This window comes from Panthera leo, chromosome C2, assembly GCF_018350215.1.
Source record: "Panthera leo isolate Ple1 chromosome C2, P.leo_Ple1_pat1.1, whole genome shotgun sequence".
NCBI classification, from domain to species: Eukaryota; Metazoa; Chordata; class Mammalia; order Carnivora; family Felidae; genus Panthera; species Panthera leo.
Window position 1 is genome coordinate 77,429,602 of NC_056687.1, and position 27,186 is coordinate 77,456,787.

The 27,186-nt window shown below is 42.9% G+C and overlaps 1 protein-coding gene across 2 annotated transcripts in view; it reads right to left on the reverse strand.

Moving 5' to 3' along the window:
• LOC122230069 (interleukin 1 receptor accessory protein) overlaps window positions 1–15,456 on the reverse strand; it is a 125,160-nt gene extending 109,704 nt beyond the window's left edge. For both annotated transcript variants that reach the window (XM_042955736.1, XM_042955737.1), the window contains exon 1: window positions 15,285–15,456. The gene's annotated coding sequence lies outside the window, so the exon portion shown is untranslated. The remainder of the gene's footprint in view (window positions 1–15,284) is intronic.
• Window positions 15,457–27,186: the final 11,730 nt, after the last annotated feature.

The window sequence follows — 27,186 nt, forward strand, 5'->3', positions numbered from 1 at the left end:
CTCAACAGAGTGTTTAAGGTCCTCAACAATATGGCTTTGGCTCACCTTTTTTAAATACGATCTTCAATGACCCTGGTGCTTGAATATCATCTCCCGCTCAAACTGGGCTCTCCCCAAGCAAGGCACCAGCTTCCCCCCCGCCCACTTTATGTTTTCATTTTCCTTTATCTGGGGTATCATTCGTGGTTTTTAACTGTCAGTTTAGGTCAGCTGGAATTATGTTTTCTGGAATCCCCTTCTCTGCATGGTTCTTACATAGGGGTAGCCACAGGGAAGTGCACACGAGATTTGGAAGGGACGTGTAGCAGTATCCATTGCTTTGTGAGGGCCTGTCTAGGCTCCTAGGTACTACTGACTATCACATACATAACTGCTGATCTGGTGGCTGATCTAAGAGGGGGCAGCAGCCATACCCAATGTACCTTCAACGTCTCCAGTCCAAGGCCAGGCAGATGTGGAGCTCTGTGACTAAGACCCCCAGCTCCTTCTGCAGGCCATTCACATTGGCCAGGTTAGGTACAGAGAAATAGTTAAGGGTTGTCCAGGTTTCTCTCTTCCCCATCACATCCAGCTTTTCTTCCTGACTGCCTGCCTACCACAGACAGAAGTAGTCTTCCACAGTCTTCTTCGCCACCTCCTTTTCATCTCCCACTGTTCCCTTTTGAGGCTTTAATTGTCCAGCTTCCCCCACTCCCCGCAATTGTAGATACCATCCTTATAATAAATCCCACATTCCATATCTTTCACCCATATCATTTATGCTCCCTGGCTGGACCCAAACTCATACACTAATATTTTTACACTCCCCACTAATCTATGTCCAAAACCTGCCCATCTATTCAAGAGTCACTTCAAACACCACCTCCTCATAAATCCTTTCCTGAGTGACACAGCTGTCTTTTTAAAACACTAAAAGGGGACTATTACTCAGCCATCAAAATGAATGAAATCTTGCCATTTGCAACCACATGGATGAAACTGGAATGTATTATGCTAAGCGAAGTAAGTCAGTCAGAGAAAGACAAATACCATATGATTTTACTCATATGTGGAAGTTAGCAAACAAAACAGATGAACATACGGGAAGCAAAAAGAGAGAGAGAAACAAACCCTAAGAGACTCTTAATGATAGAGAACAAACTGAGGGTTACTGGAGGGGAGGTGGGCAGGGGATGGGCTAAGTGGGTGATGGGTATTAAGAAGGGCACTTGGGATGAGCACTGGGTGTTGTATGTAAGTGATGAAACACTAAATTCCACTCCTGAAACCAATATTACACTATATGCTAGCTAATTAGAATTTAAATAAAAATTTGGAAAAAAAAACACGAAAAGCTCTTTCCATATATCTTTTAGTTATCTTACATACTCTTACACTCTTCCAAATGTTGTACAAGTTGTATTGCAAACCTCTGTGAGCATCTTATCTTTCAAAATGATCTATAAATTCTTGTTCTTCAGGGGTTGTGTTTGTGTACCGATATTTTAATCTCCATATCTCACTAGTGACTTGCCTACAGAAGCTTCTCAGGAAACATCCCAAAGAATAAATGAATTATCCATGCTACCACTCCCTTTTTAATATCACAGGTAACTAAAACTCAGTGCTACAGTATATGGTATAGGCTCACTTACATGCAGACTATTCTGGGGCCACTTTATTCTTTCCATCCCCTTCCCTTAGAGAAGAGCCTGTCTCATGCGAATCCAACCCTGTATATTTTTATCGTACACACGGCTCTAACAAAACTCGTTAGCCTGCTCCCTAGTCTCTAGTAAAGCAGAAACAGCTAATTATATGGGGAATGGAGAGAAAGCTGCTAGAGTAAGACATGCTGAAAGTAAGAAAAAAAATAGCAGACAATGAAAGAGAGGACAGAAATTTATGAAAATCAGATTACATAAATTTAAAAGTATACCAGTCTAGGGCCACTTATTACATGGGTACATGATCTCATCTCAATAAATTTTAAAGGAATTACAGTCCACTCCAATAAGCTGTCCTGAATTACCAAGATTAAGTAATGCCACGTATCTTAGAATAATCTCCTTCTGAAATTATTTTTAAAACAAAAATTTTACAAGAAAGTTACGGGTGGCTCAGTCAGTTGAACATCTGACTCTTCATTTCAGTTCAGGTCATGACCCAGGGTCAGGGGATACAGCCCCATTGTCTGGCTCCATTGTTGAGCATAGAGCCTGCTTCAGATTCTCTCTCTCTCTCTCTCTCTCTCTCTCTCTCTCTCCCCCCCCCCTCCTCAGCTCATGTGCTTTCTCTCTAAAACATAAAAAAAAAGTTACATATTGATATCTTACTATTTAAAAAAAAATCCCACAGCACCTCCCATTCTCAGGAAAAGAAAAAGCTTTTTATTTTTTTTAAATTTTTTAATATTTGCTTTTGAGAGATAGAGATAGAGAGAGAGAGAGAGAGAGAGAATGACAGAGTGCAAGCAGGGAAGGGGCAGAGAGAGAGGGAGACACAGAATCTGAAGCGGACTCCAGGCTCTGAGCTGTCAGCACAGAGCCCGACACGGGGCTCAAACTCGTGAACCATGAGATCATGACCTGAGCCGAAGTTGGGCGCTCAACCAACTGGGCCACCCAGGCGCCCCCCAAAAAGTTTATTTTTATTTTTATTTTTATTTTGTCATGCATTCATTCAACTAATATATAGTGAGGGCCAACCAAGACTCAGGAACTGTTCTCATGCTTGTGTGTATGTGTGTGTATTGTGTGTATGGACCTTTCCTCCAAGGAAATCATCAAACTTGGGCCGTGTGAGATGATAAATTTACACCTTTTAAATATCTCATTAAAAAAAAAGGTCATTGTAAGTCAGCACCCTATTGGTTTCTTACAAAGATGCAAGCAAATGCAATCAACCAAAGAGGACTGAGTTCATTGCTACTAGTTTCTTCCAGGGCAAAATAAACTGTCAACTAGAATGAAGCTTCTTGCCTTCCCAACACGACCTTTGCCTCATTTCTCTGCCAAACATCTTTTCACTGCAGGGAAGATCCCTGGAGACACCAAAGGTGCTGCAACCCTGCACAATTTGCTTTGGAAGAAAAACGTGGCAAAACACAGGTAAGAAATATTCGATTTTATCATCACTGCCTCCCCAGTACATATATGGAGGCAACTATAACACCCTTTAGTTTTATCCCCTGGTTTAAAACTAAAACTTATAATTTACATAAGGTTGCAATAGGATTGGATTAGATAATAAAAATAAAGCATTCAGCACAGCTTCTGGCACACAAGAAACATTGCATCAATATTAGTGTGATGATTAGCAAGAAGTCCTAAACTTGCAGCAAGCTCTGTAAATTAGCCTCATTAAGGGTTATCTAGGGTAAAATTTGAGTCTTCTCCTGCTTTCCCTTTGCCACCCGGAATGTTCTGGAGTCATCACGGGAATGTAAAATAACTTCCCAGCAAGCCAGGTCCGGCTGGACAGAAGGATGTGCAGGGTGAGAAGTACTGTCTACAGTTATGTCAGATGTCTGGAAGAGAGAGAGACAGGGCAGTCCTACAGCATCTTGGCTCCCATATCATTCCCCAGGACTGGCCCTTCTACCTGCAGGAGTTTTCTGCTGAGGGCAAGGTACCAGAATGGGTCCTAGAACAAAATTAGTATCACTGATTATAGGATTGGATCATTGGCTCTGAGTTTTGAAGGAAGTTAGTAAAATAAGCACAAGTGAAAAACTGCCTGAGTATGTAAGTGTAAGCATGTTTGGGGAGGTTATTTTAGTTCAAAAAAAATAATAAAAATAGCTCAAATGGACTGAGCACTAATTATGTTCCAGGCACTGTGCTAAGCACTTTGTGTACATACTTAATCCTAACAACGATTTTATTCTTGTGCCAACAACGCAGATGAGGACACAGGTTTAAAGATGTTAAGTAAATTTACCATATCGCAGAGGTAGTGAGTAGCATTACCCTGCACAGATTGTCTCATTCTAAAACCCACTTTTCTTTATCACTATGCTAATGAAACAATACAACTTGAAGAATAGGTCACGTATCATTCACTGATTCAATACATTTATTGAACTATTCCTCATATTCTCATTGACCTATTCCTCATCCCACCATAAAGTGGGACAAACAGAGATGAATAAAATATTCAGGGTCACTTCCAATCAAAATGCAGGACGGTATAGTGGCTCAGCTTGCCCAAGTTCAAATACTAGCTCTACGACTGACTGTGATCTTGAGCCTCAGTTTTCTCTTCCTCAATGAAAAGTAATAGAGAATCAAGTCATTCTGTGGTTTCAACAAGCTAATGTTTGTAAAGCACTTAAAAGGTGCCTGGCATATGTTTTCAAGCTATTTTTAGTTTGCATTATTAAAGGCATGTATGAGACTCCATATGCATATGTAGGTGAAGAGTTCATGGAGGAGTTTTATTTCTGGAAGAGTTGGGCACCATCTAAATGTGTAGATCCAGAAAGAAGAAACTGATATTATGTGGAATTAAATTTGCCTTTCATACGCTTACTCCTCAATACAGCAGATTTCCGAAACTGGTATTGAAAATCTTAAAAGGAAATAGCTCTGGGTGCAGTGTTTTGGGGGACTGATTACATAAAACACCTACACAAGAACTGTAAAATTTCCAGCTGAATTGAACTGAGCAGCAGTGCCTACATTTCCATCCATTACTTAGTGCATGTGGAAATAAGAATATCATTTGAGAAAAAGCAAAGGAATCTGATTTTGCCTATTTTACCTGTTTGTGTGTGTGTGTGTGTGTGTGTGTGTGTGTGTGTGTGTGTGTGTGTGTGTGTTTTGAGACATTCTAATGGGGGTTTGTTTGTTTGTTTGTTTGGAGACATTCTAATAGGAAAGTCCATGAATGACACATCAATGAAACTGAACGGTCTCTCTCCTCTGTTCATAGGGGATCAGAAGAGTTTAACTCCTCATCTAACAAATAAATTCTTCCATTTTCCTTCACTCTCTGGGGCTCCAAATATGTCAAACCTGGTCACTATCCTACTTCAATCCTTTTGGTGACTTTTCTTCTGCATTTTGCATAAAATCCCAACTCCCGCCCACCGCCTGAAAGTGTGATGTAGCCCCAGCTTATATTGCGACCTTATTTCCAGCCCCTCTTCCCCTCTCACCTGGCCGCTGCCCTCTCAGCCATGATTTCAGACAGCCTGGCTCCTTCTCAGGCATTTTCCTTAGCTCAAATGTTGCCTTCTCAGAGGTGTCATCCCTTACGACCCTATTTAAAACTGTCCCTCCTCCACATCCCTTTAGTGCTGCTGTCATTGTTTCATCTCAGTTCCTTGTTTCTTGCCCTGAAATCATTTGTATTTCTTCTGTCTGCTTGTCTGTTATCTGTTCACTTATATTGTTCTTCTGTCTCTCTCCCTCCTAACAAGGAATTACCTCAACATCTCTGCTTCCCAAAGCAATTTTTGACTGTGCGTGTGTATGTTTACGTATGCGTACATGTGCATAAATGTATACATGTGCATAAACATATATGTGTGTGCGTGTGCGTATGCATGCATGTGCATAAACACATATATGCATGTGTGTGCATGTGTGCACATGCATAAACACATATGTGTTCATATGTGTGCATGTGCATAAACACGTGTGTGCGCATGTGTACATAAACATATATGTGTACGTGTGTGTGCACGCATGTGCATAAGCATGTGTGTGAATGCATGCACGTGCATAAACATACATGTGTGTACCTATGCACACGTGCATAAACATATATGTTAGTATGTGTACGTGTGCATGAATGTGCATAAACATATATGTGTGTGCGTGTGTACAAAACAAGTTTTTTATTTCAATATTACATACATGATTTGTTTTCTTGTTCAGTTCCATTTCTTTCTTTCTACCCCTTGAGGACAAATAATTATACTAACACCTATCTGTGCATGTATTTATTCATCATTTACTCAGGATTAAGTCGTTGCTATTCGCCGGGCACTGTTCATGGCATACAGCAGACAGCGGGGTCTCTGGCCTTGAGGATGTTACATTCTAGTGGGGGTGAACTAAACAATAAACAATAGACAGACTAAATTAACTAAATAAATCACATGTGGGAGCTGAGAAAAGTGACAACTGCTATGGAAAAAGGAAAAGCGGGCAGAGTGGGTAAATCAGATGAGCAATGGCATGGGTGGAGATGGGAAGCAGGATGAGGGGTGATTTTATGTAAAGCAATCAAATAGGCTTCTTGGAGCAGATATTTGAGCAAAAGCTTCAAGGGGATGGGGGAGTTAGCTACGTGGTTATCTGAGAGACTGGGTCAGAGAGGAAACAGAATGCAAACCATACAGGGTCTTACAAGGCAGTTTTAAGACTGGCTCACACGCCGAGTGAAATAATGTGTGCTTACTTGTGCTAGCTACTGCCTGGGGAACTTCATTTGTACTAACTGATTTAGTCATCACAACAACCCAATGAGTTATGTGCCATGTTAATCTCATTTCACACGGAGAAGTTAAGTAATTTGCCCAGGATTACACAAATGGAGCCAGAATATGAACCTATGTAAGTCTCCAAACCCCTACGATATATTGCCTCTCAGTATAGAAAATTCTGATCCAGTGATTCTCAGACTTCAGTGCAAAGGCCCTCGATACCTGCTTCTTTAACAAGCTATCTGTATGATTCAGATGTAGATGGCCCAGGTATCACAATTTTCACCAAATTCCTCCTCCACAGGAAAACTTTCCAGATATTTTAAGCTAAATATCACATTCACTTCCTATACTTACCATCCCCTTTGTCTGTCAAATTGGGAAAAATTTCCTTAGACCAGCAGAAGCATCTACTCAACATACCCACCCTCTCCATCAGAATTTCATGTGAATTTCATCACATGGGTGAGGGTTTGGGGCAAATAGCAGCGCTGAATGGGGAGAGGGATGAGTATTTACTGTGGGACCTATGGGTGCCAGTCTAGGGACTTGATACATTTTATCTTGCTTTAACCTCTGTAATATATATAAGTATATAAAGACAGGTACAGATATAGATATTGATGTGTATCTATCTAGGAGATAGCCAGAGTATGCTAATTTCCATTTCACAGATGAGGAAACCAAGTCTACACAGGCTGAGCAAGCAATATCTGGGGTTCAACGACTCTAAAACCAGCCAACTTTTCACTACCCATTCTAATCATTCACTCCCCAACCCCTGCCATTGTTTCATTCTGTAATTGGAAACCGAAGTCCAAGCTTCCAGAAAAGTGCTATTTAGTGTGTATTTCCACTCTCCAGCATCCACCATTTCTGTAAGTTGAAAAAACTCCTATATTTATTCAATGAGAGCCAAGCTTCTTCCATGGGCACTAAATTAGCTCAAAAGAATAAAGCAGAAAATATGCACTCATAATGCTAAAATTCAAATGAAAGCCAAATATTTTATCTCTTTATTTCTTTGTAGAAGATTATGGTGATTAATGGTGATACAGAGCTTGCGTTATATAAAAAAGGCTCTCTTTTCATTTCCCAAACAGTAAATGTCAATGTGCATAACCCAGCCATCTTTTTTCTCTTCCCACCCCCAAACCTGCATCCTGAGGGGAAAACAGTGTGTAGGTCATGGGAATGTGTCAGAATCCCATCCTGAAGGACATGGAAGGTGTCTTTATGGATCTGACTCCCAGTGCAACACTCAGTTGTGAGTCTCACTGAGGACAAGGAGGCTGCTGGGTGTCTGGGATTTAGGGTGCTCCACATGCCATGGCGTGTGGGTGCCTCTGTGGCAAGAAGAAGGTTGTTCTTCTCTTAGCTTTTCATGGTATCTTCTAAGTCATTACTCTACAGGCACAGACTCATAGAACACCGTACCTCAGAGAGCATCTTGTCCAAATTTCTCATTTTAGAAGTGGGAAAAAGGACACTGAGAAGGAAAAGCAATTAACCAGTAGTGGGTTGGACTGTTGGACTGAATCATTAAAGGGAAAAAAATACATATAACTTGGAGTTAGAAAGCTGGGGTCCAAGTCCCAGCGCCACTAGTCACTAGCTATGTGGCTTCAGCAAATATTTAGCCTCTCAGACTCAGGATGAAAAATGTTGTTGCTTTAATTACCTCAAATTATTGTAAAAAAATATATATGTGTGTGTGGGTGTGTGGGTGTGTGTGTGTGTGTGTGTGTGTGTGTGTGGGTGGGTGTGTATACGATAACAATCATTCTGAGGGCTTTTACAGTTCTATATAAACAAAAACTATTATTGTTTGGACCTAAGTATTATACTTCCTACTCCAATATCAATTTGGGCATGCAGTTGAATATCATTGCAGATGTTAATCATATTAGATGTTAAAATCCCCATGCACCAGGCTCTTAACAAGTGTTATGACATATGACTGACACCTATCAAAAGCCTGATGAAAGGGGTTTTAGTATCCCTTCTTACAGATGATGAAAATAAAGCAGAGACAGACCAAATAACCAAACGCAGGGAAGCTGGTCTGGTTCTAGAGCTCACAAATGTTACACGGCCAAAATTTTAGGTTACCATAGCATCTAACCATAGCTGGCTTAAAGAACTGTGTTATCTATGAAAAGAACACGTTCAGATAGCAGTGTTTATAAAATGACTCGTTCTCTTTTCTGTTGTCTTTAGCATTGATTGGAAAAGGAGGAAACCAGTGTAATCATGAGGACGTATGTGCCAGACAGGTAGAAACCACAGGCATCTCCTGGATATAAACTAGAAATAAAAAGTCACCAGTCTTTATCCAAATTATATCAAATAATAGCTGGACGGATGCATATTCTTCATTGCTTTTAGAAATCTTGAGATCAGAGTTCACTGCAGCTGCCCGCTTCCCTGGAAACTTCCTACTTTCTTTTGGTTAATTAATTCATGACAGTTGACACTGGCCTTGCTGTCAATATATGCAAGTGAGCACTTCCTTCCCTTCCCTCTGTTTGCAGCAAAACACCCTTTATCATTAGAATAAAAAATGTCCTTTTCCATCATTGAGCCAGTGATGTCCAACCTTCTTTCTTTCTTTTTTCTTTCTTTCTTTCTTTCTTTCTTTCTTTCTTTCTTTCTTTCTTTCTTCCTCTCTTTCTTCCTTTCTTTAATTTTAGAGAGGGAGGAAGAAAGCATGAGTGAGGAAGAAGGGCAGAGGAAGGAGAGGGAGAGGAACGGAGGGAGAGGGAGAGAGACAGAGAGAGACAGAGAGAGAGAGAGAGAGAGAGAGAGAGAGAATCCCAAGAAGGTTCCACACTCAGTGTGGAGCCCAAGGTGGGGCTCAATCCCATGACCCTGGGATCACGACTTGAGCTGAAATCCAGAGTCAGATGCTCAACTGACTGAGCAACCCCAGTGCCCCAATGTCCAGACTTCTTAGACTCTGTGATACCTTAGCATTTTCCCAATTTTCTGTGACCATAAACTTAAAGGAATTAAAAGTTACCTTGCTAGTCTGTAGAGATGGCCTTTGAGATACTTAGAAACATAATAAAGCATGAGAAAACTAGGAAAAGTATTCTGGGCTTACTTGACACAGTATGAAACCATCATTCACTTAACTCTGTTCCTTTTATATACAAGGCACTGTGCTACGTGTCTCAGCTGCTTAGGTGCTAATCAGGGAGTTGGACAAGAACACAAAGGGACAAATTACTGGCTCAGAGTACAAACAAATAACTAAAATCACAGTAGAGATAGGAAGAAGATGGTAAAGCATTTAAAGGGGTCCACGGACCAGGAAGGAGCAAGAAAGGATTCAAGCAGCATTGTAGGAAGGACAGAGGAGGAGAGGAGATGGCTGCTGAGGTGGCATGGTATGGGGACACAAGGAGGGGACATTCCTAGATCTAGCTATACAAGTCTTCTGATTTTATGGTTGGGGTCTAGCAAATGTGGCGGTATCATAGACCAAACGGCTTTACACTCAGGCACACACCAGTTCTAATTCTTAGTAATTAGATCACCTTGAGCAAGTCTGTAAGTGTCTCTGAGCCTCAGTTCTTCCATCTGTAAAAGGCAGACAATAATATACACCTAAGAGTTACTTTTATGCTTAAATGAAATGACAGAAGTGGATGCACCAATGAATGTTGATTTCCTTTGCCCTCCTCTGTTTGACCGGAAAATAGATCTCTCTGCATAAAACATAGGGTATTTTCTGTTTATTTCCCTTTCCCCTTCTAGCCTAGACTTTCACAAAGAGATACGGGGACGGAATTTCAGAGTTAAAGGAAACTTAAAAAAAAATAAATAAATAACAACATATTGCAGAAGGAACTTAGGGATCATCCTGTACAGCTCGCTCACATTTGAGGCTCAGAGGTAGAGACTTCTCAGTCACAGCCAAGGTAATACCAGGATCAGAATGGCAGGATGGGGACAGGTGGGTAAGCAGTCCTAGCCCAGGCTCTCAGTTCTCATCCAGAGGCCACACAATTTCAGGTCTTTCTTACCCACTTAACCTCTCTGAGCCTTAGTTGCCTCCAAAAATACCCAGGATCATTGCAAGAATTGAATGAGGTGATGTCTGTAAGGCACTCAGTACAATCCATGATGGAGTTCAGTAAAGAGTAGTTATTAAATTTTGATATTCACGTTTAAAAATTTTTTTTAATTTTTTAATGTTTATTTATTTTTGAGAGAGACATAATAGAGCATGAGTGGGGGAGGCACGGGGGGTGGGGAAGGAAACAGAATCAGAAATGGGCTCCAGGCTCTGCACTGTCAGCACAGAGCCCAACGTGGGGCTCGAACCCACAAACCATGAGATCATGTCCTGAGCTGAAGTCCGACGCTTAACTGACTGAGCCACCCAGGCGCCCGATTTTTAATTTTTTTAATGTTTATTTTTGAGAGAGATAGAGAAAACGAGCAGGGTAGGGGTAGAGTGAGAGAGGGAGACACAGAATCCGAAGCAGGCTCCAAACTCCAAGGTGTCAGTGCAGAGCCCCACGCAGGGCTCAAACTCACAAACCGCAAGATCATGACCTGAGCTGAAGTCGGACGCTTAACTGACTGAGCCACCCAGGTGCCCCTTGATTTTCACATTTTAACAGACGAATACATCGAAGGAATGTATGGCAGAAGAATGAGTCCGTGTTTATTAAATGCCTCCTGTGACTGAGGTGCTGAGAGAGAGAGACTCTAGCTTCTGGGCAGGCATCAGTGTCCCTGTTTCCCAACTGAAGAGATGGAGGTTCATGTCAACACTCTACCTTGCCCCCTGCACCTGTCAGGCTGCACCACTCCACACGGCTCCAACTGCCTGAGCTAGACAGAATATAAAGTCAGGCTACAAGGAGGTATCCTCATCAGTGCGACAACCCCATCCATGTGACGACCCCATCATTACATCCTCACTTTTTAAAAAAGAAAAAAAAACAAACAAAACCAAATTTGCTCAGTTTTGAGCAAATGAGTAGCTAACCCAAATTAATCCTCCAAAATATCAGATGCCAAATGTTCTGTAACTTGCCAGTTCATTGGGGCTTTTATTTCTCCCACAGAACAATTTCCAAAATGGGCAAAGAGCACAGTAGGTGGCTCTCTTTAATATTTCACGGGCAAGGCGACAATGACTCACCAGGTCCTACATCTGTGTCACTAGCAGAAGCCTGACAAAGTTGAGCAACAAATGAAACTGTGTGTATGCTGGAGATAACCTTTATTTTATTTTTTTTCTTCTGCCTCCTCCTCTGATTTCCTCCAGCTACATTCTGCTTTTCTAACAGTGCCAGGTGAGATGATGCTAACTGGGCACCTTTTGGCAAAAGCAAACATATGCTTCCAAATGCCAAAAGCAAGGAGCAAAACATTTCTCCCAGAACTGCATTTGCAAGCCTGTCTGCTTGCTGCAGAGCAGAGAAACCTGATGGCCTGTGGGGAGTCTCAACGGATAAATGGCCCCATTGCCTGGGCCAGAAACAGATCTGTTCATTTTCCTACATAAGCCTGCAGCCATCAGTTTCCACAGGGAGGACCGAGGCTCCAGACCAGTGATCAGCACCCGCCAGCAGCAGTGAGTGGTCTTTTCTGCAAATGCTGCCTGTGCATGCTGTTCCCTATTCCATCCTGGACCCACAGAATTGGTGAAAGAAGTGAAGAACGCTATGGCCACTCGTGACATTTGTTCTTCAATCTTCTTACTACCCTGTGAATTAGCACAAGGATGACAGAGGGAGGAAACCATTGAGAACAGGAAGAAAAAAACGTGACATGTCTTCACAGTACTCTTCCTCCTAGGACTGGAAAGTACATTACATCAAACACAGGAGAGTAGGCAGGTTGCCTTAGAGATCGGGGCTTTCAAACTTCCTCTCCTGAGAGCTGGCCCCCCTAACCTCTACAGAACATGTTGACGAATTGTTCCCTCAGCAAGGAAATTTCCTCTTTGGGACAGAAAGGATACCCTGCAATCACCAGCCAAGTAAGGCCAACTTAACTGAAGTAAATTGTTAAGGAGCTCATTGAAGATGTGACGGTGTGACGGAAAAAGCCCTTAACTAGAAGTCACTAGGTGTGAACTGTGTGTCCAGGGCTGAAACTTAAGAACCATGTGACTCTAGAAACCTCTCAATTCTCTGAGTCTCATTCAGTCTCTTTCTCAGTAAAATTGAGACCAGCTAAGAAGAGATATTGTTTAATGAGCACCTACTCACTACATCTACTTCACATTATTCCACTTAATTTTACCCTCACGCAAATCCTTGGGGTAAGCATTTTCTGTTCCATTTTAGAATTGGATAAAATGAAAGCTCTAAGTGGTGAAATAAATTGCTCAGTATTACCTAGCTACACAGGTATTAGAACTGAAATTCGAATTTGGCCACAAAACCTAAGCTCCTTCCACTATTAATATGCCTGCCATGTCCTTCCCTCAGGGCTATAGCAAGTAGCAAGGAAGATCATATATATGGACTATGCCTTGGAAATTTTAAAGTTCTCTCTGCATGTGTGTATGATTTTTGTCACAGGTAATCTGGATAAGGAGAAAAGGTATAACTGGGTATTCTTTCTTTAAAGAACCGGAACCAAAAGAAGTTACCTTCCAATCTCCCTTACATTCCCTTGTTCTGACCTTATTTTTAACATTTTCCTTTTGCCCACAGGTCACCGGTTTCTCAGGCACGCGTTCAGATGCATACTGGCCAGCTCATCACAATGCATGCACACGGAACAGACTGACGGAAGCAAGTGATCCCATCCTCTGCAAACGCTTGGTGTGGGAGGCATCTTCAGGGGCACCACCAAGTTCTTCCTTGCCCTCAAGATGTATCGCACTCCCCCCTATGCACTCATCAATACCCCACACAAACGAGAGGGACTGGGAAGCAGGTAGCTAACTACAAATGCTGAGAACTCAATTCAGACACTTACGGCATAGCCAGGAGACAGTAGTAAATAACTGTATGAAGTCAATCAGAATAAAATCAATTTTCATGAGCATGGTGAGGATATATGAGGAGGTTTTTTTCATTTTAAAATGCCAATAATTAAGGAAGACAAGAGTAGGCATTTGTAGTATTTCTGTTTAAATAAGGCAAGTTTGTGTCCACAGGGACTGAATTTTGCACCACCACTATATAGTCCAAAAGAAACACATGAGAATTGTGTTGTTGTTTTCCTACAGTAAAAAAAAAAAAAAAAAAAAAAAAAAAAAAGGAAAAGAAAAAAGAAAGAAAAAGAAAATGAAAAAGAAAAGAAAAGAGAAGAAAAAACAAACCATAAAGTTGCTTGTCTGACTGAAGACAGCAGGAATACAAGGCTTAGAACAGTCTGTAACACAGATGGAACTTCCAACTTCTCTTCTCTTCCTACTTTTTGTCAAATTCCAGACGCTCTTTGCCAATAAAGGATGCCACAGATCAGGGCTTCATAGACCTGAGGCTTGGCCTAACATCTAGGGGGTTTGCCATCACTGAGAAACATTCATTTTGTATTCCAAGTCAAGCATCCATGATCAAAGTTACATGGAGACAGCACTGGGAAAACACTTTTGGAGCAGTTCAAACTCCAAAAAAGTAAACACCACAACATCCCAGATTTAAAAAAAAAAAAAAAAAAAAAAAAAAAAAAAAAGTCCCTGTAAGGTGGTATGAAATCACCTTTCTGAAAATCCCCTGTCTTCAGGGTTACTGTATAACAATATTTACAATAGCAGCCATCAATCTCAAACTAACCAGGTGCCATGCCAGGCACTGTGCTAAACGTACTATCTGAATGATCCCATTTCGTCCTCCCCACTACCCTAAGGGCTCCTTGTGATCCTTATAATCTCCATGTTGCGGCTGGGGGGAGGGGAGGGGAGGGAGAGGAAACACACACACACACACACACACACACACACACACACACACACACACACAGTACCAGAAGGACTGCCTGAATTGCCCGACCAAGTTCACACAGCTAACACTGGGCAGAGCCGGACTCAAAACCAGGTAAATCGTCCGCTTGAGCCCGTAGCTACCCCAGGATCTGTGAAGCCAAGCAGCGAAAGCGCTTCAAGAGGCGCGGCGGCTCTCAATTTCACAACCGGAGGTGGAGGGAAGACAGACTGGGGACGGCTCTTAAAGGAAACGGCAGAAGTTTGCTTTTATGTTCGTGATTTTTTTCTCTGTAACTCGGCTTCCTTGTTCCATGCCAGCATTCAGAAGTGCCAGGGGCCATGGCTCCGTGAAGCCAGCTACTCCTAAACGAGGGGCATCCCATCCCCTACAGGACCACCGGCGTCCTCCCGGCGCTGGGAGACAGCTGCGGGTACCAACCCAAGTCATCCGCGCCCGGGCGTCCCTCCCCTCGCCATCACCTCCCCGGGCGCCTGCCAGACAACCTCGGCAGGGGCATCTTTCTGAGAAAGCAGGTCAGGGGGAGACCGAGCGAAGCTGCGAGAAGCCTTTCCCCAGGCTGTCACAGCTCCAGGCTGGGAGCGGCGTGACACACGCTGGGACACACTGCCCTCTTCTATCCTCATCGCTCACAGCAGCGCCCTGGAGAAACCCGGGCGGGGGTACGCCAGGGTGGATCCCTTGAAGGGCTGGAAGTGGGGTGCAGCAACGCGCAGCCGTCCCCAAACTGCGGTATCTAAAGCTCCACAAAGCAATGATGGGTTCGAGTCCTGGTCACGGCACTAACTAGCTGTGTGACCTATCCCAGCCGCTGCCTCGCTCTGTGCCTCAGTTTGTCCTTTTGGAAAATAAGAGGGTGGAAGAGATGATTTCCAGGGGGGTCCTTCCACCCTGAGAGGTGGGTAGGTGATTCCTCCAAGCCCTGCAGGCAGCGAGAGACTCACCTTTTTTGGGAAGCAGCGCGGGGCACACCGAACCGGTGGGGAAGGGTGCAGGGTCGCCCAGCACTGCTTCTTTTCGGTGCGTCTGGCCAAAGAGGAGCCCGGGGACCCCGATCCGGCCAGTCTTCCCCCAATGAGCCTCTTACTTTCCGCCGCACTTTCTTTTTCCCCCTTTGGGGCTCCTCCCCCGGCGCGGCGCGATTGGCGGGCGCCGCGCTGCTCCGGCTCCACCCGCAGCCCTGGCTCGCCAGCCCGAGGCGCTCGGGGCTCCGCGGAGCTGCGGCCGCGGGGCGGCACCGACGGCAGCTCCGCCCGCGGCGAGGAGGAGCCGCGCTGGGGCCGGACTGCGGGCGGACTCCAGGCTGCGCCCGGCCCCGTCTGAGCCTAGCCCCCGCCTGGGCTGGCTCCAGCGCGCCGGCGAAGGAGAGGGTGGGTCCCGCAGCTCCGCCCGCCGCCAGGCGCACGGCCAGAATACGCCCCCACCGTGCGCAGAGATGCACACAGGCGTTCATTGCAAGCACCCTGTCTTCACAGGCGACATCGATGCCACCCCGCCTTTTCTCCCCGGGTCTGTGTACTTAGCTATCCTGCTGCAGCAGGGCCGTGAATCAATTCAGGCCACAGGATGTGCGCGAGCCCACCAGGTGCCAAGCACCGAGTGCGACAGGAAGAAACAGACAAAATTTCGGTGTTTCCGGGGCTCTTGCTCCGCCACGAGTGGCACCCGTGGGAACAAACAACTGGTCATGAGAGCAGGACTGCATCTGTATTTTCCACTGGTAGATACCCAGTGCCTAGCACAGTGCCTGGTACAAAGTAAGCCCCGAAGACGTGTGAGTTGAATGAATGAATGAATGAATGAACGAACGAACGAAATAAATCTCAAAAACATTACTTCCCCTTCTTTCATTCCCATTTCTCAAGGTTTCTGCCAGAGACCTCAAGTACTCTCTCCCATTCTAGATGGTAGTCTGGATAATCATCCCAAGAGACTTCATAAAGATTTTCATTAAGTCAACTTCTTTGTTCAAGAACCTTCTGTTGGTGGTCCATCACGATTTCTTCCTGACTGGCGGGGCCCTGTCACCATCACCTGTCCCCATTTCTGACACTTCCTAACAAAGGCCCTCTACCACATTGACTTGTCTCTTCACACATGCCTTGCCTGCCACCATCTCCTTGATTTTTTTTTCCTTCCACATTTAGAGTTAGCTAATTGAATCTTATGAATTTATCCAAGAAATCGGCATCCAGAGAGACAGAAGTTAAGGCAAAGGAGAAGAAGAGGGCCTGCATGAAGTATCAGGTGGAACTAGCGGGTGGCAGTCTCTGTGCATCTACCTGCCAAAGATGGCCAGCAATGCAAAACCCAGACAGCGCCCATGCCTTCGAGGAGCTTAGCTCCCCAAGGCAAAATAACACTATAACGGAAGCTATAGACGTGTCCATGTTCTTGCATTTACTGATATCATTTATGAAAATTAATCCCTGGAAACGATTATTGGTCCCTGGATACCTTTCCCAGAGTACATGCTCACAACATTGTTTCTGAACCCAAAGGCAAATAATCCAAAAGAATTTTCAAAATGACCTGTATGAAGCAAAAAGAAAACTGTTCCTTGATTTATTATTTATTCATTAAACATACTCAGGACATGGACTTTTTTTTTCTGTTATAGTACCCTTATCAAGCACTTACATAGGTGCTTACAATATAGCAGGCACTTTGCTTATTTAATTCTCATGACCAATGGGGTACTACCATCATCTCCAACTTATTGATGAGATACAGAGAAGTTGTATCTTGCCCACAGCTACAAGCCTACAAGGGGAGAATATAAATTGAGAACTATTGAGAACTGAGGCAGTCAGTCTTCCTGTGATTAGCCGCTCCACTGTATAGCCTCGTGTGCTTTCTAGAAGACAAGACTGTGTGCCAGGCACATGCTGGGGATTCAAAATTGAGCCACCTATAGTCCTGGACTGTGAGGGACTACTCATAGCTTAATGAAGATGACACACATATAGACAAATAATCATTTCCTTATATATTGAAATTTGAAGACAGCATAAGTGGGAATGAAAATGAAAAAATAACTAATGTTATGTATGCACACAATAAAATAGCTGCTATCGAATTAACATATTATAAAAATATGTCTACAAAGAAAAATGCTTACAATATAATTAATAAGTTTGTGTAAAAGTCATGGAAACACATGGACGGTAATTGGAAGAAATGTGGAAAGCGTGAATGTATTAGGGTCATGAGAGTATAAGCTTTTCCTTTTTCCTTTTTTAAATTTGTTTTAGTGTAAAAAGAAAAAAATGTTTAAGAACTCACATACTAGGTATTCAACGAACAGTTGTCCCATGAGCGAATGAATGAATGAATGAATGAGGCTGCAAACTCATTGGTGTCAGTACCTAACAGTGTTGGGTGTGTAGGACATGCCCAATAAAATATTCTGAAATTGGTTGAAGTATTGGAAATGCATGACTTTCTTCCTCCCTCTGCTACTATCCCTCACCTTTTCCCTCTGATTATCTTTACTCGTATGCCTCAGAATATTGCTGGTCCCTTGAACCCAATCCAGTCAGAGTTTGGGCCCTAACACGTCGTAGTCAAGGTATCTAATGACCTCCTCTTTGCCAAATTCAGTGGTTAATTCTGTCTTCATCTTACTTGACCTATTTGCATCATTAGATACAGTTGATCAGTTTCTCCTTCAAACTCCTTCTTACCTGACTTCTCTTTTTCCATTGATTCATCTGCTGCTCCTTTCCAGACTCTTTTGTTGGTTCCTTCACCTCTTCATCATCGCTGAAGGTTAGAATGCCCCAGGGCTTATCCTTGGTGTGCTTATGTTCCCTGCCTGGGAGATCACATCCAGGCACATAGCTTTCTCAAACATCTGTACGATAATGACCTGCAAATTTAAGTTTGCAGGCGGAACCCCAGACTGTCTTTATCCTATTGCTTCCTTTAAATGTCTTCTCTAATGTTTCATATACATTTCAAACTTTACATACTCCAAACAAACTATTTCTACCACTCCCCAAACCACCTCCTCTCCCAGTTTTCCCAGACTGATAAGAAACACCATCTTTTACCCAGTTGTTCAGGCCAAAAGGTTGGATTCACCACTGATCCCTGGCTTTTTCTCATAGCTCATCCGCAAACCAGTGGCAAATTTTGTTTCCTCTACATTCAGAACACATCTCAAATCTGAACACTAGTTCTCTCTTCCACCACGACCACTATAGACCAGGTCACTGTCCTCTCTCCCCTCACTGGCCCCCTGCTTAGCTGCTTGCCTCCAGGGTCTTTCCTCACACTTCAGGTGATTTATCAATGGATATCAGAATAAAAGCAGGCTAGGGATTGAGGGCAAGGACCTTGGAGCCAGACTGCCTGGTTTCTAGTTTAAATTCTATAACATATTAACATAACTGGTCAAGTTACTTAACTTCTTTGTGCCTTACTTTTATCATCTGTAAAAATATAATAATAATAATAATAATAATCATGTCTACATCAGAGGGTTGTTGTAAAATTTAATGAGCTAATTAGAAAAGAGATTGGCACACGGGAAGTACTATATAAATACTAGTTATTATTTTTACTAGTGGTAAAATGTCATCCTCTGTTCTCAAATATTCAATGATTTGTTATCATGATTAGAGAAATTTCCAGAGCGCTTACTGTAGCCTACAAGGCCCTACATGATTGGACACTGAATTACTTCTTCTTCTTCTTTTTTTTAATGTTTATTTATTTTTGAGAGAGAGAGATGCCCAAGCAGGGGAGGGGCAGAGAGAGAGGGAGACACAGAATCTGAAACAGGCTCCAGACTCTGAGCTGTCAGCACAGAGCCCGACACAGGGCTTGAACTCACGGACCCACGAGATCATGACCTGAGATGCAATCAAGAGTCAAATGCTTACCCAACTGAGCCACCCAGGTGCCCCAACACTGAATTACTTCTTTAGGTCTCTCACCGTGTCCTTCTCACGGCTGCCAAGCATACTAATTCCCCATGCTGGGAACTTTGCACATGCTGTTGCCTCTGCCTGGAATTTTCTTCCCCTTTGGCTTGCTCCCTTACTTCATGCACACCTCCACTCAACTGTCACCTTTTCACATAGGTGACAATCTATGCGACCTTTTCTGACAACCTATCAAATGCTACTTCTTTTATTCTCTATCTTAATTATATTACATTTGATCTTAATTATGTTACATTTTAATTTGCTTATTGAATGTCTCCTTTGCTGGAACCTGGACCTTAGGCTCCAGAAGGGTGATATGATGTTTCCCTAGCAAATACACAGTACTCTGGATATAGTACTCATTTAATAAACATTTGTTGAACTATAAACGCAGTCTAAAACTCTCATGATTAAACCAAGACCCAAAGATATTAAGTGACCAATTCCTTGCCCCCTCTCCTTTGATTTACATCTTTGCAAAGCCAGAATAATGGAAGAGATGAAATAAAACAATAAGTGGCTTTTATTGGCTGGGATCAGAGTAAAGAAAGTACAATACAGAGACATTTTACTTTAAGTTTTTGGATGGAAGTTGAAGAGCAGGACTGAGCCAAAAGGAAAAACGTGAACAAGGCAACAAGTAATGATGTCACTTCCCTGTCCTTTTACATCCCCCCATTTATACTTCTTATCCATTTTTCCTCCCATCACAACCCAAGCCCTGTAGCTGCTTTCTAACTGTCCCCTTATTGTGCTCAACCATGCTTTGCTCATTGCCCCTGCTGTGCCTTGTGTTTCCAAGTCAATCCTCCCTCTTGCTACTTACATCCTCTGTCCCCAATAAAAGCCCCCCTCCCCTCAGTTTGGTTCGATTAGGTGTAGGTAAACAAGCAGATTGAACAAAGTTATGTCAAGATAGAGATTACTAAGAGCTCAGCCCTGTCTTACCAGCGGCATGTGCTCATGTGCCCAGACACACTTCTTTGACTACTGAAAGTCAATTGGTTTAGAAGAGGAAATATGGCTGCACAATGGGAGACTTTCTTCATTTCTACCCCTCAACCTAGAAGGTATGTTATGTGTGGCCCTGGAAGAAGAGAGGTGAAAGCAGAATTCCTCGATCCCCTCCAGAACTCTCTTCATATAGGGATGGAGGTGGGCCCCAGGAGCAGGTGATTTTCCCACATGTTAAACACAGCTGGACATCAGTTAAAGCAATGAAAACAGAATTTATTCGGTGACTACTGACAGTAGGTAAAAGAACTAAGCTTCATTCTGATTTGTGCAGAGAAAATTTGGTTGTTTCAAAAGAGAAAGAGGGAGAGGGGAGGAGAGGGGCTCAGTAGAGTCAGAGAAAAAAAAAATTAAAAGAAGTTGTTCAATGTAAATACGATTAGGCCAGCTACATCTGCTAGTTGGCAGTTAAAGTTAAGATTCTATCCTCCCATGGAGACTGGCCTGCCTGATGATTGCATTTCAAAGGAGTGGCTCTCAGATCCTTGAGAAAGATACTTCTGTGTAGTAAGAGATACATATTCACAATCGGAAGCCCTTTTTAGTAAATGCTCTAAGAAAAGGAGGTCAGAGTCCTCTCATCAGATGTTGGCTAGAACAAATAATAAATTTTCCTGGCAGCCTTGAGCTTTCTCAGGCAGGCATTTAATGGGAGGCTGGGGTCATCACAGGGGCATAGACTCATGCTGCTAAAAGCCATGCTAGAGTTTAGTCTCTTAGCACAGGAGTTTGGATGGAGTTGTTATATGCCGAGAATTCTGCAGTGTTCAGAGGCTGCTAGAGTCTTTCACGGGATACGTGTAGTGGGAAATTCAGTACCCCATTCCCCCAGTTGCTTCTGCTTTAACACTAGCTTCCTCTCCCTTGGAATGCTTGTCTTCATGGCGATACACCTCTTGCACCGTCACGGGAGCGTATCTAGATGAGTGACAGGGTGACGGGCAAAGACATGTTTTCCAAAAGACAGCCTGAGTCTTCTTGGCCTATGGCCTAAAGCTCCTGGAGACTGCTAGAAAAGACCTAATTTTCCCTCCCTGCTTTTCTCCTTCCACACAGAAGCTTTGAAGTAAAGGTCAGGATTTTAATAAAGTCTTGGAGGATGGTTATTATGCGGTGTTGACACTTCCCTACAGCAGGAAATTTAAAGACAAGATCTTTGCATGCAGAGAGGGGAAGCCTACCTTTATGGTTCTCATTTGGCCTTGTAAGTAGTTAACAACACATTTACCAGCTTCCAGCCTCCAAAATCTAATCTAAATTGAAGGCATGCTCTTTATATAGATACCATCACCTATTTTATCCCATAAGCCAAACCACTGCAATATTCTTTAGGGCAGACTCATCGAAATCGCTCACCATCTGGTGAATAACAACCAATCGGTGCCAGTTAAAATCACGCTAATATGTGCTTGTTCATAAGGCAGTATGAGAGGGCTGTGCCATTTAGTCCTTTTCTTTCTGTGCAGCACCAGGAAGACTGAATGATCTCCTAGCAGGCAGGCGCTTATATTATTCACCTCCAGAGAAAGATTTTCAAATAGTCACCTGGGATTCAGAGACTTTGTATGGGATTTCTTCTCTGCCCCCAGCATTGAGAAGTTTATCTTTTATTCATTTGTTTATTCAAACATGTGTTGAACACTTGCTTTATACAGGCACTGTGGGTGATGCTGTGGTAGGGTAGACATGGATCCTTCATTATAGAAGAAGACATGATGTCTACATAGATTATAAGACACAAAGTTGAAATAATAGCTCCTCTTCGATAAATGGCTATTACATGGCATGCCCTTCAAACATGCATTATTTCTAAACCTTCCAATAACTTTAAAAGGTAGACAGAGTTTTCCCTACTTTAAGTGTTGAGAAAATAAAGTCAGAGAAGCTTACTTGCTTAAGGCCACACAGCTAATTAACTTGAACCTAGCGGCGAGCCCCAGATTGAACAAATTCTGAAGGCCATACTTCTCCATACTATGCTAAGGTCCACGAGACAGTTCAAATAAAGGACTTTTGGAGCACTGGTTCTGTTTGGAGGAAGGAAAGAAGGAAGGGAAATGGCTTCTGTTTGGAGGGTGTCAAAGAAAGAAACTGAGGGGGGTCAGGAGCAGGGCTTGGGAAGACAGGTGGAGTTAAGATTCATGGTGACAGAGGGAAGGAGTGAGAAGCTATAGGACAAGGGCACAGCATTCATTTCTTCATCCACCCAACTACTGCTCGAAATGTAAATAAAGGAACTGCAACGTGAGGTGGTAAGTGCTTTTGGAAAGACAGCATGATGCTCTCCTAAGCTCAGAGGAAGTGGTTTCACAGCACCAAGAGGTGGGAAAGGAGAGTGGGGTGAATCCTCTCACTAGCTGGAGAACATGTGGGAAGTCGTGGGAGAAAGGACTTTACTTAGATACTGGAGGAAAGGGGGGAATTCTATTGAAATTACCCATTAGAGAGCAAGAACTATAACATACTGGCCCCTCTATCCCAGAATGGTGCCTGACATAAGAAATGCTTGAACAAATACGTGAGTTACTGATGCCTGCTGAGGGCCAGGTGCTATGTAGGCCTGGTGCTTTTTTACAAACATCATGTCATTACCACAGCATCTCCATGAGGTGGGTATTTTATTTTTTCCTGTTCAGGACATAGGAAGAATTCTAAGGCCCAGTGAGGTAATAGGGCTTGCCCAACATCACAGAACTAAAAACATATAAAGCTGGAATTTAAACTTTGACTCTAGAAGTTGTCCTTTCTTTCCCACTCTCTGGCCTACTGTAAATGGCAGGCTAAGGCGGTGTATTGTTATGCTGTATGTTATGCTGTATTGTTAGCCCCTTTGTTATTATTTTAAATAGAGATTTTATGGAAGTGTGACACAAGTATGTAAGTTTGCACTTATCATATGTGTAGAGCATGACGAATTTTCAAAAAGTAAACATATCCAGATCAAGAAAATTGGGGCACCCAGGTGACTCAGTCGATTAAACATCCAACATCGGCTCAGGTCATGATCTCACAGTACATGGGTTTGAGCCTCACAGTGGGCTCTGTGCTGACAGCTCAGAGCCTGGAGCCTGCTTTGGGTTCTGTGTCTCCCTCTCTCTCTGCCCCTCCCCCACTCACACTCTGGCTTGCTCTCTCTCAAAAATAAACATTTTTTTTTAAATCACACTATCACAACCAACAGTTTGACTTTATATGAAAGTATCTTCATTTCATTTTTTTTTTTGTATTATTTTGAGAGAGAGAGAAGGAAAGAGAGAGAGTGGGGGGTAGGGGCAGAGAGAAAGGGAGACAGAGAGAGAGAATCCCCTGCAGGCTCCACACTGTCAGCACAGAGCCCGATGCTGAGCTTGAACTCACAAACCGTGAGATCATGACCTGAGCCGAAGTCAGATGCTCAACCCACAGAGCCACCCAGGCACCCAAGTATCTTCATTTCTGTTACAGCAAAATATTCCCCCTTTATTTGTGTACATACCATTCATGGGAACTCATGGGTTACAGAGTGAAAATCTGCCTAGAAAATGAGTTGGTTGGTAAACAATAGCTCCTCTTTGCGGAGCGTGTGAGGTCCCTAAAGTCAGAGGTTGTCTTTATTAAGCACCAGAGGCATACCTTGGGATCACTGGGCCAGGGGCAAATCTGGCTGTGTCTAAATCCCAAGCAGTAAAAACGGAAGCAGCAATGAGACTTTTCTATCTAATTTGAAAATGTATTTATAATTAGCATGCGGGTTTGTTGTATTCCTACATTTATAACCTGTGAAAGTTATAGTTGTCACGGAGCTAGCCCGGATATGGAAAAATCCTGCAAAAGAAGAGGAGGAGTGGATGCTTCAGCGAGGAAAGAGGAATAGGAGGAAAGAGGCACTTAACTGGAGGAAGACAACCTGGCTTGCAGTCCAGGTGTGGCTGTTCATTTTCTGTGCTCTCTGAGCTTCTGCTTCTTTGCCTTGGAAATGGTCATGAACTTCCAGCATTGTATTGGTCGTCAGTCCTTACTAAGCATCTAAATTACCTGGGCTTTTTAATTTTGTTTTATTGGTCTTTTCATATGGTTTATTTTGTCTTTAATGATTAGAGATGCCCCATCTTTATGCTAACCTGTGGGTTGTGGACATAGCATGAGATTAATCACCTCACTCCAGAAGTGATTCTAATAATGGAAATTTGACTAGAAAATGACTGGACTTGCAGGTCATGTATTAGCTCATAAATTATCATATATTAGTTGAAACACAAATTTGGAAAAGTTCAAAAATAGTCACTTGATCTGACTCCAAAAGCTGTATATTTAAAATGTATTTATCTGAGAGAATAACCCCATGTTTATTTTAAATGTTTGTTTATTTTTGACAGAGAGAGAGAGAGAGAGAGAGAGAGAGAGAGAGAGAGAGAGAGAAGGAGACAGAGCACAAGTGGGGGAAGAGCAGAGAGAGAGGGAGACACAGAACCCAAAGCAGGCTCCAGGCTCCGAGCTGTCAGACAGAGCCCATCACAACTCACGAACCATGAGATCATGACCTAAGCCGAAGTTGGACACCCCAGCGACTGAGCCACCCAGGCTCCTCTCACGGTTCTTATCACAAGAGATAATTAAATGTAAATACATTTAGTAAAATATACACATTTGTTGTGGTTGAATATCACAGAAAGTCTGCGGGAAGGAAGAGCAATTAAGAGATTATTTGGCTGTTTCTGTGTATGCTTACTAATCCCAAATGAACTACGATATTGTTTGCTTATTTAAAATTTGCTTTGGTATTTGGAAAGGCTATCATTTGAAAATAAAGATGAAAACAATTCAGAGACTAGAACGATTAGTAAGTATAAAGTCCTGTATTGTGTTCCAGAGGAAATGCACAGTAAACTTAAAAAGAAAGAGTTCTAGTACGAAAGCTGAACAACCATACGCACTCACACTCACTCTATGGAATAGAAGATGATTTCTAGCTGGGAAATCAGGGAAGTTTTATGGAGATGGTATATGAGATCAGTCTTGAAAGATGGATGGGATTTGTCAAAAGGAGAGGGAGGTGGGAGGCACTTAGGCAGTAGGCACAGCAGGGACAGACACATAGTGGCATCCGTGCACACAGCAAGGAGGAAAGAAAGAAATGGTGGAGATTTCTTGACTGTAGTCTCTAACCCTGGGAGTAGGTAGAGATAGGGAAGAAAGGCTAGTTGGAAACTAGTCATGGCAGGCTTGGCTATGTTAAATCTTGTTTTATTTTTATTTTTATATTGTTTAATATTTATTTATTTATGAGAGACAGACAGCATGAGCAGGGGAAGGGCAGAAAAAGGGAGACAACAGAATCCAAAGCAGCCTCCAGACTCTGAGCTGTCACCACAGAGCCCAGCATGGGGCTCAAACTCACAAACCGCAAGCTCATGACCTGAGCTGAAGTCGGATGCTTAACTGACTGAGCCACCCAGGCACCCATTGGCTATGTTAAAGCACCATCGTCTCAAACTGTGAGGAGCCCTTCAAAGTTGATGAGTAAAGGGAGTGGGTTGCCTCAGGTCACAAAGATGATAGGAGTTAGAGAGATCGACTGGAATTCAGATCCTCTGAGCTGAAGTCTAAAGATAACTTTCACTGTCCCCAACTACTGGAAAAGTGTCGGTAGGGTCATGGGAGAACACCCAGGCCAAATACACCACATTTAAAGATGCGAAGACTTTTCTATAAGAGCCTAAGTGCTTGGAACTAGGTTCTTCAGAAGTGAAAGACAAAAATGACATGTATAATGACATTCCCCTTGGGAGCTTTCTGGCCTTCTCCAGGGTAGAGGGCACCAGGTACTTATAAGTGCAGATCAGTAGCATGCAGCAGGTTGGCATCAGGAGGCACAGAAGGGCATTGCATTAGAAACTGCAGAGGGAATTTAAAATTGACCAAATGCAATTACCCAAGTTGGAATTTGGCCAAGGTCTCAAGATTTAATATCACCACTCGTCCTGGGTCCTTGTAAAGACCCTCTGTGGTCAGAGACCTTAATTTTATTGTTCCTGTAAAATTCATGGGATAGCATTTCTCAGCCTTCCTCCCATCCCCAAACCAGGACTCTTTGCTTTCTTTTCTTGGCCACGGCGTTTCCAATATGGCTTTGATTGCTGCTGCTGACACCAAGACACTTTCATTGCCCCTGAAGGCCATTTTATTTATTGGTGCTATGTTTCTAAAGGATGCATTTCCTTCCACCAATATGTTCAGCTGGCCACGTAATAGCATAGGCTGACATTTTGGTCACCACTCAGGAGAGCAGCAGATTGTGTAAATTCCATAGCTCTGCATGTCAATTGTGAGGTACCTTGAAAAAACTTTTTACAGGTTGACTTTGCTTTAAAAAAAAATTATAGAAAACATACAACTCTAGAAAATATAGCAGAAAACAGAGTCTACTATCACATTTTGAAAGGCAAGAAGGTTTAGGGGTTCCTAGATGGCTCAATAGGTTAAGTATCTGACCCTTGATTTCGGCGCAGGTGACAGTCTTATGGTCTCATGGTTCATGGGTTCAAGCCCCACATTGGGCTCCACGTTGACAGCATGAAGTTCGCTTAAAATTCTCTCTCCCCCTCTTCTCTCCTTCTCTCTTTCCCACTCCCCCGCTTGTGCTTACTCTCTCTCTCTCTTTCTCTCTCTCTCAAAATAAATTTAAAAACTCAAAAAAAGGCAAAAAGGTTTAATTAACTATTATGCATATACACACATTAACTTTTTATAATGAAAACTAAAGCATAACTAAAATGGAAACATATGCATGGAGATAATATTGCAAAATGTTTGAAAGGTCATACAACAAACCTCAAATTCCACTAGTTAGATAGGCAAATATGTGATAAAACTACTAATAAATAAGGAAATGTAGTTCCAAAGATATTTGGAACAGTAT